The sequence below is a fragment of the Protomyctophum parallelum genome, assembly GCF_964188405.1.
Source record: "Protomyctophum parallelum genome assembly, chromosome: 15".
In the NCBI taxonomy this organism is placed as follows: domain Eukaryota; kingdom Metazoa; phylum Chordata; class Actinopteri; order Myctophiformes; family Myctophidae; genus Protomyctophum; species Protomyctophum parallelum.
The window spans coordinates 24,168,060-24,182,772 of record NC_139710.1 but is presented as its reverse complement, the minus strand read 5'-3'; positions in this window follow the sequence as shown (position 1 = coordinate 24,182,772).

Below are 14,713 nucleotides of genomic sequence, written 5' to 3'. Positions count from 1 at the left end.
ACTCGGATCGTGAAAAATCATGACAACAAACACATTATTTTGTGCTGATCAAATAATTTGAAAGAAGAAAATAAAGGCAGGATACAAGACTATTTGTTTTGTTTTTCTTCTTACTAATTATTTGATCGGCCCAAAACATTGTAATTATTATAATGATTTGTCACGATCCGAGTTGGCTTTGTCCGCGGCGTAACAGTCTTTAAATAAATACTTTTTGAAAAGCCTATGGAGAAAATGAATGGAGAATCATTTCCTGGGCCACTCGTCATTCTGAAAGGGGGCGGGACTGCGACGCTCTATACCAGTTGTATTTTGTCACGCTCGCACTAATGAAAAACCAAACAATTATGATGTCAATTCAAGTTGACATTTATTATTTTGAATGATTTGATTCAAGTACAAGATGTAACCCAGGTAAAGTAATGCGTCACTCTGCAAGTTTAACAAAAGTGCTAAAGTCATTTCTGATACAGACATGCATAGCCTATACCCTTGGATCAAGACGGTCATCAGGCCAATCTTTTCTTGTTTTTGTATCGAACATTTTATGAACTAATGTAATAGAAAGGTTGGGAACCCCTGTCTTACAGTACAGTACGGAAAAGAGACAGATGCTATAGGCATTCATTGAGGATATCAAACGAGCAGCCGACACCGAGTGTCCATTCTGTGACTATAAAGATGGACTTAACAAAATAAAAGAATATAAAAAAACACCACCACCACCACCAACAAAAAACCTGTGGACCATCATCAATTGAGCCAAGATTAAAAGAACAGCCAGTTGCATTGGTGGAGTGCATCAATTCGGCGCTTTACAAAAGAGGCTTGCGTTAAGTGTTGGCGATGATGAGGAGAGGCTAGATCCTCTAGTCTCTACATAACCTCTCCCCTCACTCCGACAACAAAGCAGGGGCCGTTTTTTTTTCCTTCTTTTTTTTCCAACCTCTTCGGGTTTGGTGCACGCACATAAATAATAGACGGAGCTTGTCTGCATGTTAATTCCCTACGTCGTGAATATACAACGACGTATAAAGCTACAAGGGAATGAAAAGGAAAGACAGAAAGAAAGAGAGACCCTTCTCAATGTCACATGCAAATCACGTCCTTGTTTAATTCCAGGGAGACACAGACTGTCACATATCGTGCAGTGTTCAGTCTGAAGGGAAGAGAGTGACACAGGCGTTGATTAAAAGAGAAGAGGCAAGAGAGGCCTGGATGTACAAACAGACCGGCGCTTCATTGCTGATTGAGATATAGGCAGACCTGACCTAAATGATGTTCCTACAGTACATGCTGCCTCCTCCTGCTCTATTAAACCACAGCGTTTAATAGAGAGTCCTCAAGGAGATCCGTTACGCACGGCCTCGCTCCACAGACCCACCGAGAATCTGCTGTGTTTTCCCAGCAAATTAATTAAGTCCACTTTTTTCTCAAGAGGGAGAGGGAGAGAGGGAAGAAAATTGATCAAGTGAGATCACCTCTCCTATACGCTCTAATTTGGCTCCCGGCTTAAAAAAATAAAATAAAAGGTGAAGCCAAGCCAACGTCTTTAAATATAACCTGTTGAAGGTCACGTTTGAAGATGTTAGCTTGTTAGAATTCACAGGGCCTTGACATTCAGTCGTGATTACTTTTTGTTTTACTTGTGATTCTTCTGGGCCGGCCGCAGTTACAGTATACTCCTGTAAAAAAATGTATGGCTCAGTTACAGAAAACGAACCATTGGATAAGATGTTGTCCACAATTCCATGCTGTATTGATGTGGTACCATTAGGAGAGATAATAGGCAAACGTCACTCCGCAAAACAACTATTTTACGTTCTCTAATTTTGTAGACTTTCGTGTAAATTAAGTAATGCAGATGTTTAACAATAATTTAACTCTTGAGAGCGTAAAAATGTTACACTCTCAAGAGTTAAAGATCTACAAGGGTCCATTTGGTTACCAACTCTCCATTTAGCTGGGCACCACCTAGAATCCCCTTAGAGACCACTTGGTGGTCCCTGGACCACTGGTTGAGAACCGCTAGGTTAGAGAGTTATAAAGAAAACGGGATAGTATATAGTACATCTTATTTTGTTATCAGAATCACTACAATCATGATACTTTCTTTCTTTCTACTAACTACACATTCATCCTATGGGTTTTGGTGTGGTTGTCCTCATGTCTGGACAACAATAGGAGCACTCTGCCCCGTCCTGTCCCGTGTGAATTTGGTCTCTATTGTCGAAGGGAGACAGAGGAACCCAATCAGAGCCCAAGAAACTGGTGCAATCAGCCCGGGCACCCCGTCCAACCGGGGGCATCTCTCTACACCCGTGTGCCCCTCGTGGAAAAATAAAAATAAATAAAACATGCCCGGTCAGAAATCAGACACTCGCCGACGGCCCGTTGCAGCGTTGCTACTGTGCTCACATGCAGTCATCATGAGGACACGCGGGCATTTTAACATCTGTCACCTCAATGCACAATCAAGATCAACCTATACCCCGCCTGGCCGCACATTTATTTATTTATTTTCCTAAAATTGGAAATATATCTATGTCTGTCTGTCTGTCTGTCTGTCTGTCTGTCTGTCCTGCCTGCCTTTCATTTATGCCCATCTAGGCTATATGGAGAGATCCCTCAATAATCAAAACGTTATTGTCCCGGGTTTACACTTTACAGGTATAAAATTGTGCGTGAAATTAATTTGCGCAAGCTCCAAAATGTTTTGTTGAACGGTCAGCTCCTAGGTCTTTCTGACGTTGAGGGCCAGGCTGTTCTCCTGGCACAGAGTGAGGTCAGTGCCATGAACTGACCTCATCCCTGCACGCAGACTCATCGTTGATGACTATCCGACCTGTCATTGTTGTGTCGTCAACAGCACTGAATAAGGTTGCGGACACAAGCAGCCAGAATTAGTTATCTCAGCCTGGCGGCCGCATATAGGGCCTGCTTTTGAGATGGTGTGAGAAGCTCAGTCACTTTATAGAGACTCAGACAAAAGCTGCTGCCCCTTCGCGTGTAGAGGAAGGAGCAGCTTTTTATTTCGTAAATATATACATAATGGGGACAATCAGTCAGGTTGAAAAAGTCATGGGCGATACGGTGCGAGCATCGCCTCCCACACTAAAAAGCGGGTGCTCCCCCACCCCGGACCGTTCTTCTCCTGCGAGCGCGGCTGACTAAAAGTCGGGGTCCCCTTCACTAAATCTCTGCTTGTCTTGCTGCCTGCTTTGTTGAAGTATGGATATAATGATAATGAGCTTTAATTATATAGCCCTTTTCATATAGAAATGCAGCTCAAAATGCTTTACAATAGAGCAAACATTCTAAACAGTTTAAAAACAATACAGACAAAAGTAAAAAACACATAAAAAACATCAGCGACATCTAGGTGCTGAGCAATACATCTCAAGATGGTAGGCTTACTAGAACTTACAAGTTCAGTAAAAAAAACAAGAGTTTTTGTTGATGCCTAAATATGTTGACTGTGCTCGCCTCCCTGATTATCTTGCATCAGAGGCACTAAATCCGTAATTTGGAGATTTAGCATTGCGTAAGAGGCGTTCCCCTGTAAAATTACTATCTTGTGCCACAGCCTGAATCCCTAAAACACCATAGCTACCCATTACATTATGCATAGGTGTGGTTTGGGCGTTCCAATAATGAAACCAATCACTGTGCCACATCCTTTGCGCAATCTATTATCCATTACCCATTATGCCCAGTGATAAGTATCAAGCGAAAAGCAATGTTCTGATTAATTAGACAGGCAAAATAATATTGGAAATGACACCTGTTGCTTCCTTACCATCTAGCCTTTAATTGCCCTTCAATAAAAGCACATTTGGTTGACACAAGTATCAACTACGTGTTACTGATTATGGGGAATTTCATATTATTGTAAATCCATTAAATATTTGCTGCGCAATGAGTGATGAAACTGAACGAGCGAATGGAATTGCGCAAAATGCATGGCACAAATCAAATAACTTGTTTGACTAGACAATTATAAACACAATGGACACAAGGAATTACAGGAAAATTACAATCACGATTTGTGGAGAATTAAGAACGAGACCTGAGCTGTCAATGTTCTGCAACATTGTGCGTCAAGGCACCTCCAACTTAGCCTGGTTAATAAACCAGACTAATATCGCACGGATCCGCGGGATATTAGTCTGGGGAGGATATTAGTCTGGGGAGGCTCAGCTTGGATTTCATTTCCAGGGAAACATTTTCTCTTTGACGCAATTGGTCAGAGCTACTGTCAGTCAAAGGTCTCAAGCATTGAACGTCACTGTACCAAAGCCCGCCCATATTGTATACCGTGTCCCTATTGGGCGCACACATTCTCGTGTGTAGGAAATGGGCGTAAAATTGAGCCTCTCCAGACCGAAATCCGCAAATTTTTTTGCCAACGGCTGATTCGGTCTGGTTTATTAACCAGGCTACCTCCAACTCAGGAGCGCCTTTTCTATCAAACGGAATTTGCATTGCGGGTGGTTTGAGGAGGTGCTTTCCACTGTCCTAAACCTGTGTTGGCAAGATAGCAGGAAAGCGCATCAACACGCTGGACACACATGCATGGACACACCTCCACTCGCAAATATAGGACTCAGCAAAATGTATAGTGGGTTGCGTGAAGATACCGTTCACAGATAGTGAAAGCTAAATGTGTAATTCACAGGTTAATGCTGGCGGGAAAGGCATGGCATACGATAGAGCCCAATGTGTTCCACATATCATTTGCTACTTTATTGAAAACAGGATAAGAGAAAACAGTATTGTAAAAAACAAATACTGGATTTGTGTAAGAGAAAATATTGTTTCTGGAAAGTATAAAAAAGTATATATTTTTAAATTGTGAACAAGAACTGATCAATTATCAGTTAATTACCAGTGGCTGCCTTATATCTCCATAATTTTACTATGAAAAAACAATAATAATTGATCCAATCCGGTGTGCACGTGACAACGTGCACATAACGTGCACAACGGATTGTAATTGCCTTGTATTTGTCAATGGCCAAAAATGGCACAACCTCTACACTGGTGGCACTGATTGAACGAGTTAATTCGGACGCCCATGCAGCCTACCCCCGCGCCGACCTACGCAGGGACCCCCATTGCCAAGCCAATGTCAACACCACAACCGACAGCTGTGCGTGAGGTGCGACATATAATGGCTTGGAGAATGTGCTACCTGAGAGTGCACAAATACAACCAAACACAAATACAAACAGCCCAATGTGTATTTCCATCAGAGAACTGTTATAAAAGGGTCCTTTGGTTCCATTTGTATAGTAGGCTAAGGCTACACTGTCAGTTACAGAGTCACCTCGACAGATCCTGTTGTTGTTAATGTTAAATCAGCGGGTGTGCTCCGGTGTGCCCTGCTTTGCTGCGCTGAGGCACCATGGCGGCAGCGGCAGCGCCGCTCGCGTGACCATTTTAACTATGGCATTAAACGTGTCTGGTTGCGTCCCCCCCTCTATGGGTTGTGTAGAAAGGCAGCCAATCAGAACTATTCGAAGTTTTCATGCATGCGCTATTCATAGACCAGTGCTTTTCAAGCCACTGGTAAAAATCATATTGTGAACCTATATCCTATTCTGATTCGAATTGTATAGATTGTTGAGTGAATCGTACATGCCTATATAAGCATCAGTGATTTCAAAGTCGACTCTAAATGAAACAGGGAGCCAACGTAAAGTAGCCATGTCTGGGCTGATATGGTTGCATTTTAACGTAAAGTAGCCATGTCTGGGCTGATATGGATGCATTTTAACGTAAAGTAGCCATGTCTGGGCTGATATGGATGCATTTTAACGTAAAGTAGCCATGTCTGGGCTGATATGGTTGCATTTTAACGTAAAGTAGCCATGTCTGGGCTGATATGGATGCATTTTTAATTTTAGATACGAGTTGTCTGCCCGACAGCGGTGCCTGCTCAGTGCAGCTATAGTGTTGAAATGTCAGGCTTGGACTGTGAACAATCCAGGACAAAATTAGCGTTTAGATTCCATTTTTTACGAACAAGATGACATAATTGCAGTGTCTTTTGTGACACTGCACTTAGAGAGGAAATACCAGGAGACGTCAGCGTTCATCACATAATTACCCTCCACATCGTTACTGTCTTACATAATTAATAATTAAGTCGCGATGTCTTGCTGTATACACCGGGCAAATTAATGGGTACTTGTAAAGCCTTACATAAAAGGGCTCGCCTATATCTATTTTCCACCAAGATGTCCCATTTTGGCGGAAAATTACACAGCCTTGCTTGAGCACGACCCCCCCCCCCCCCAGCTCTGTGCTGCCATCAATTTTCTCCAAATTGCAGTAATGGTAGGAGACATTTGGACACAGCATAGCCTGATGTGTGTGCGTGTGTGCGTGCGTGTGTGCGTGCGTGCGTGCACTAGGGCACTGGAGCATTGGATCTCAAAGTGGGCATAAGTAATTAACATAGCATCACAATGTGCATGGCTATAACAATACTAGGGCTGGGACCCGGAAAAATAATCTAATTATTTTGAAGCATTCTAATTGATGAATCAAAATTAATTGCATTTTAATCGCATATCAATATTTGACCCGAGAAGCTTTTTTTTTGGTCAATTAAAACTTTTGTTTTGGTATACCAGTGAGTTTTCTTTTAATCTAATTTTCCCATCATTTCTGGGCCAAGCAAAGCGGTCTGTTCGGTTTCTTCTACCAAATTCGTCCAGTGAGAAAAGTGCTGTGGTGCAAAAACTATGTGCGACTAAAATCATTGTTTCTGTGATTAATTCATCTCAATGAATCAGTTAAAAGTCCCAGCATTAAAACACATATTACAGGTATCTGCTCATCTGGGGGTCTCTGACACAAAACATTTCCAGATGGTGTTCGTGGCCAAATACATCTCATTCAGGGGTTCTTGACTTGAAAAAGTCTTTCTACCCGTAAGCCACCTTTAATGGTGCTATAAACCAGCGGTCCGCAGCACTTTATAGTGGTCCACGGACCATTCACCGGTGGTCTGCAACACCAGCCCACATGGAAATTACTTTTATTTGATTCTATTTCATTATATTCACAGATATCATTGGTATGCACTATAGTAGTGAAGTCCTTAGCCTGGGCAGCATTCCTTTTCATGGGTTTATGATCCGATCGGGAGCGGATGATATCTTACATCATGTTGTAGTCATTGTATTGTAGTCATCAGACCCTCAAACCAGAACTTCCTTTCCCTCAAACCGGAAGAATAATACCTTCCCAATTAAAGTGTGACTCGCTCTCTCTCATACCCTGCAATATAGAATTTCCCTGTGCGATAACAAAGGTATACAGATGCTAAATAGTCTCTGGAAAGCATACTCACGTTTATATTTTTTGTATTTTAGAAATTAGATGAGATGAGATGAGATATACTTTATTATTCCCTGAAGGAAAATTGAGACGTTACAGCAGCATAATGTGACACAAATAAAAATAACTAAAGCTACTAGTGGACAAACAGAAAAACAACAGACACAGGTGGACAAAAACACACACGACCAGGGCCATCATAGGACAGTATGCATCGGGGAAGACAGTTCTTATGCATTAGCATTTAAGAATTATACTGTAGAGTCTGATGGCAGTTGGCATGAAAGAGAGTCTGTACCGATCCGTATGCATCCTCGGGGGGGAGGTGAGCCTTCGACGAAACTACGCTTTAGGAAGGTATTATTCCTCCAGTTTAAGGGAAAGGAAGTTAAGGGTTCCGGCCTGATGACTACAAAACAATGACTAGTACAACATGACGTAATGTCATCCGCTCCCGACCGGATCACATGGCAATTTAGTAACACAGACCAGGCTTTCCTCGTGACAGAATAAGACATCCTGCTTTTAGCAGGATGTCTATAGCATAGTATAGTCACTGAGACCGGGCTGAGACCTTCACAATAAAGGTCTCAGCCGTTCCAAACATTAGAGTGAATTCACGGGGTCGGGATGGTTTACCAAGGTAGGATAATGAGACTGCTGAACAAGACACAGGCCTTGTTCGACAGCCTGATGACAGGTAGTGCTGTCAGGCTGGTCTCAGACCTTTGCTCTTCCTTGAACGCACCTGCGGATTATACCATGGACATTTGCAGTTTTTGCACACTCTCAGAGTTATGGGGGTCCTTGAAAATAAAACATTGGAGAACCTCTGTCTTGTTGTCTCCAGGTCTCCACGGTGTCACAATAAATCAGTGTCGTACATATTCTGAAGAAAACCTGGAGACTGAGTAAGGGTCTTATGATCAAAATTAGAACATTATAATTTTATTTTTTAAATCTAAAATGTGCCACTGACGAGGGCCTTGCCACAAACACATTTTGTGTACGGACACATCGATGACCCCTATGCAAGTATGAAGAGTAACATATAGCCTAGTATGTGGGTTAATTAATAGGACTGCATATGTAATGTATTTCAATCTGCGACAGCGGCACAAAGTGCCACACTGTGAGCTTGTACATCTGCTAATGTTGAGTATAAATGATAAAGTGGTTAAAATAACTGCATGCTACTTTCGCTGCAGGGGGCCCTAGAACCCACACCTCCCACCCCCCTCCGCCCCAAGGACCCCACTTTGAGAACCTGCACTCATCTAAATGTTTAAAAAAACCTGAATCTGTTGATTGCATTGAAAAAGTATGTGTTTATTTTGTGCTGTATTTAGCTATTCAAATTCAGATATTTTCCAATCTCCTCAAAGAGGTAATCATATGTTTAGGATTGCATAATTGCCATAGCAGCCTAAAAATCCTAGGGACTTTGTTTTGTTTGTAATGCAACTATTAATTAGCATTTCCCACATCGTGCGCCGACTCAAACGGCGCGCCTGCCAAACTTACTCTGTTTTCACACCGGCTCCCCGTATAATAATAATTCCCCACATGCGGCAATATTTTGCCGTTCATAAGTCAGTGTTTACACCACATTTTATTGCCAAAGGACAAAAAAAAAGCAAAAGACGGCGTGATAATGATTAGTTCTGGCAAATGCAAATGCTTTTATGTAAATGCCTTGCCCCCGAAATGTGACCTGGAAACAAAAGCAGCTTAGCGGCGAGGGTACAGCTAAGTGCATTAGTGGATCAATTAAGCACTAGCCTTTCCTTAATAAACAGCTTTCTCTCTCAAGTTGCTATAGCAACTGACCTGCAAATGCATCGAAACGGGGAGAGGGAAAAAAATAAGCAGACTGCACAGATCCAGAGGCTCGTATTACAGGTCATCCATTTGTTTTGATCATGCATGGAATGTGGGCTTAAAAAAGAAAACCTAGAAAGAAAAATCAGCTATAATGTAACTTATTTCAAATGTTTTGGTGTGATGATACATGTTTAAACCTGAAAAGTGTTAATTTTGTTGACTAAAACTATGAAAAATGTTGTCAACTACCTATTTTCACTTGAGAAAACTGCACGAAAATGCAGGGGGACTAGTGGAGAAGACATCCAGTAGAAGTAAGACAAGTCAGCGTAGTCGCGCAGGTGTCACTGAAAATCACCAATCTACAAACTCTCAACGCGTCAGCATTGTGACCTTTTTCCATATAGGCTATTTCCAGGTATAAATCAGGCATTGCGATCACGGTGTGCCAAAACTAACTACAAACACTAACTAGAAAAAGTGCCCTTCTGGGCACAGGTCTCCACCAGGATAGGAATGTAGGACATTGCAGCTTGCCTTCATCTGGTGGTTGGATAAAAGGGCAACAAAAGTAAACTAGAGAGACTGTGTACCAATTTGCGCGATGTTTGGACAAAATCTGTAGGTGTACTGTGCAAAAACTTGTTTTGCACAAAGCGGCCTCCTGGTGGCGCTATAACAGGCCGTTCCGGAAATATTGGGGCAGAGGTTCATCGTTGGCATCCAGGGAGTGTGTGTGCAAAATTTGGCTTCGACCGGGTTAACGGTGCCGGAGATTAGCTGCTCACGGACACACACACGGACGGACGGACACACGGACGGACGGACGGAGTGCAAAACATACTCTCCCCCCATGCCTTCGGCCTGGTGGAGACAATTAGCTGCAGGGAAAATGTGAGATTGCTGGAGTCTTAATTCAACACATTTGTAGCTCATTAGCAGAGAATAGTTCCTGTCAAGGTTGAATGCTGGAAGCCATGAATTATCTTAGAATAAGATTTGAGCTGGGAGACAAGAACCTGAAATATTATACACAACAATTAAATATTTCTTTTTACAATGAATTAGCATAATAGGACTGGGATTATCTGTTAACCCAGCTTTTTTCCCCCTCATGTCACAGTGTACAGTTATTAAGCGGTCAGCCAGTGGGGGTGCCTCTGCATAGAATGCCTACAGGAATGGTGGCACAGTCGGTAGTGCTGTCACCTCACAGCTAGAAGGTCCTGGGTTCAATTCCTGCTGGGGACCTCCCAAAACAAACTAATCCGACTTCTTCTAGGCCTAGGACCATGACCCATCTGTTTGTAATACATTTTGATAGCATAGCTTGGCTCCGGGTAGAAGACAGAGTAAAGCAATTGAAAATGGGACTGGCTTTCAAAATTGTAATTGCAGATCTGCCCTCCATGCCATCAGTGCCCATTTACTTAATTTAACTGATTACCTAAAAAAGGTGAGCAACTCCCACAGCCACAACACTAGAGGGAGCGTGAATAATGATCTAGTGAATAATGATCTGGTGCCACCAATCTTTAGAACAAATATGGGTAAATTCACCTTCCACAACACTGACACTCAGGTGTGGAATGCCTTGCCCCCTTCCCTCAAAACTAGCAAATCACTGGTTTCCTTTAAGAAAGGACTGAAAATGCACCTGTCACTGTCATCCGGTCAACAGAAGCCATAACTCTATTCCACCCCCTCTCCAATTAATTTCTATTCCAATCCTTACATAGATTTAATGTTTTTTGAGATATTTAAATTGGCACCCGGATGGAAACAAGACCGCAATGTGCATTACTGTACCCTGTACGGTTTTGCATCTTAATGTCTAATAAAATTATCAATCAATCAATCAAGAAACGCTGTGGGTGCTGGGGGCGTGTTCTCTCCTCCGCGTCATCAATGCCCATACCCGAGGCGGGGGTTGGCGAAAGGGCCTTTCTGTGTGGAGTTTGCATGTTCTCCCCGTGTCCCCTATACTGTAGGTACCCTCACAAAAAAACCATGCAGTAATCCTGGTCCCTGATGGAGGGGAAAGGAACTGGTCAAAATAACATGTTCCTTCCACACGCTACGTCCGGCTGGGGAAACTCCCCCCTGTCAGGTCCCCTTCTCCGGCAACGGCATCGGCCGCGGAACACCCGTTGCAGGCGGTAGTGTTTCTCGGCGGCATCGGTACGACACTACCCCAAAACCTAACCCTAACCGCAAGCACGACGCAACGCATGGCATCAGCCGCGGAACAACCGCGGCAGGCTACAGTGTTTCTCGGCGGCATCAGTCCGACACAATCTTCACTTTTGAAATAAATAAAATCTAAATGTAGGAAACCAAATAAAGGGGTATTTACTCGCGACCCTGGGTTCCCGACACACAGGCCTCATACTGGGGTTTGCCTATAGAGCGTCGCAGTCCCGCCCCCTTTCTTGACTCGAGTCGTGACAACTCATGACAACAAACCAGTGGTTTTTTTCTTCTTTGTAATTATTTGTTTGGTCCAACATATTGTGTTTGTTGTCATGAGTTGTCACGACTTGAGTTGGCTTTGTCCGCGGTGTAAACGTCTTTAAATAAATACTTTTTGAAATGTCTATGAGGAAAATGAACGGAGAATCATTTCCTTCCTTTGAGTCCCGGACAAACTCTTGAGCTAAAAAGTTTTGGAACCACTGCTCTACCATACAAATTCTAACCATACAAAACAAACAATTTTAGTCAATAAAAAACGTTACATAGTGCCAATTAAAACAGTACATCTTCCAGTACTGTGCACAGATGATATATGTGCTGTGAGTGTGAGTAACACTTAAGTAGTGGCTTGCTTTTCAAGAGCCATTAAATCTCCCCAGGAGAAGCCGGTGCTTTGCACATATTGATCCAACATTTAGGAATAATTATCGGCCAGCACATTTTCAACACTTGGTGATTAGTGGGGGCTGTAAGTGGGCCATTTTTCCCCAAAAGATGACAAAAATGTACTGAAAGAAATTACCCATTCCCAAAACTCCTTGTTGTATTGAAGTGGACTAAGATTTATCTCATGTGAAAGTGACAGAACGCACCCCTTGAAAGTCCTTGAACAGAAAAGGAGCATTACTCAACACTTCAGTCCAAGGGACCAATTTGGAAAAACATCAGAAAACACTGGGGATATTTTCCTTAACATTTAACCCTAACACTAACGTTGGGTGCATTTAACCTATAAACAATTGTAATAATGTGATTTTCATAACGTTGCTGAGGTTCTGAGGTGGGTGGGTAAACCGCACCATTATCCTAACCCTAACCTCAGTAAAACTATATGCCTGCCTGGGAGCCAATCAGACAAGTGTATTCTATAACGCTGGTGGGATTCATAATCACACCTGGTAGGTTTGTTTCCCTGCCCCCATCCCTGTTTTTGAGGGATGGTAGGCCCGCCATACATAGCTTTTGAAGACTAGGGGGCTGTAGTTTGCGTGTCTTAAGTACCAGGTCTTATCACTTAACTTAAGACCTGGAGGCGTGATCAATGCCATTTGGCTATTCTGAGTGGCCAAATTATTATTATTTTCTACACTGTAAAACAATATATAATAATCCCATGCTCCCACAATGGGCAGTTGATGCAATTAGACTGTGCCTTCACTGGACCATTCTTACATGTCCCAGGAACGGGTGGACCAAAGGAGAAATGGAAAAAATACAAAGCTTTGTGACATTTCTCAATACTGGGGTTGCTGTGGTTAACACGTACATCCAATTTCAATTGTGTCTTGTTAGGATCTGTCTCTCCACAGACCTTGCCAGACCTGGCAACCTTGTCAGACCTGGCAACTTCCCCTTCCACTCTGCAGTCACATTCACTCACCTGTCTCCAACTCCCTCGTCATTCCACCTGTGAACAATTCGTCAATCAACCCTCCCCCTATAAGACTGGACTCATTGCAAACTTCAGTGTCAGTTCATAATTTGATGTTGTCGATGCAAGCTCCTGGATTCCTGTTTTGTTCCTGTTTCCTGGCTACCTTACTCTTTGATGTTTCCTGCGTTCCTGAGATTTTTCCCTGCATACATTTCCAGTGTAAGACTTATTTTTGATTAAATCCTTAAACGGCTATTCTTGTCTGTGGTTACTCTGCATATTGGGTTCAAATCATTCTGCGTCGTAACAGTATGAACTGACCAAAAAGATGAACCCAGCAGAGCTACGCTTTTTGACAAAGAAGGTGTTGATTTTTGGAAGTGATGTGGATCGTCTTGCGGCCTCTCCCCCTAACCTGCATGCTGAACTTCGAAGGGAGATTTCTATCCAGCAACAGTGGTTTAAAGAGAGGCCATGGACAAGCCATTTTGTCCCCCATTTTGATGTGGTTTGTGGGAGGCTGAAGAATTTTGAGACCAGCTCACTACCACATGCTTCCCAGCCAGCTCCTCACTCTATTAGGGTTGGAGTGATGAGCCTGCATCCCCTTAGTCCTGGTTCTATCCGGCAGGAGACCCAGTGTATGGACTATTTTCCCAGCGAGCAGAAGAACCACGATATGGATTATTTTTCCCGTTTTCGAGGCAGTGAAGAAGTTCATTCAGAGCAACTTCATGCAACAAATCCGTATTATGGCACCCGTCTGGCTCGGGGGGGTCCCCGTTGTGTCAACAGGCGGGGGGGTGTCTCACTGGGTCTCCCAGTCACCAAGCCCACCCGACCAGCCTGTCCTGACAGTGTGGGGAACCGGGGGCCTGCTAGAAAAAGGCATGGCCGCCTACACCGCCAGGAACCACCGCCACCCAGCCTGTCATGTCCAGCTGCAGTCCCGCCTGCAGCCCCTTCACGTCCTGATGCACTCCCGCCTGCAGCGGTGCAGCCCTGTCACGGGCCTGCACTACGGCAGCGGGACCCCGGGGGTGTTTTTCAGCTACCTGACCCCTGTTCCTCGCTCCCAGTGACTTTGTCTCCGTCCTGTTTTCTGCCGCCCAGCTCTCCACCGCCCAGCCTGCCCAGCACTCCACTGAGTGCTGTGCTGCCTTGGATCCACCAGCCCTTCCAGCCTGCTGTCTCCATTGGTGACCTGCCTGTGCCCTCTGCACCCTCACCGGTGATGTCTACTGCCGACCTGCCAGAGCCCTTGCCAGACATCTCCCTAGATGTCCTGCCTGCGCCCTCTGCACCCTCGACAGCCCTTTCAGCCGGTGACCTGCCAGAGCCCTTGGCAGTCGTCTCCAGTGGTGACCGGCGTCAGCCTGACGTTATGGAAGCTCTGGCCCTGGGCTTTTTGTTCGGCTGCTTCCGTCAGCTGCTGTCTGCCGGCTCTCCTTCTCCAGACTCTGCAGCACCCTCCTCATCTCCTGGGTGTGCAGTGTTCTCTGGGGTCCCAACATCCTCCTCGTCTCCTGGGTGTGCAGCGTCCTCTGGGGTCCTGCCTCCAGAGTCTGCAGCATCCTCCTCCTGTTCTCCGCCTGCAGTCCCGCCTGCAGCTCCGCATCTGCCTGCAGTACCGCCTGCAGCTCTGTCTCCGCCTGCAGTTCCACCTGCAGCTCCGCCCCCTCCGCCTGC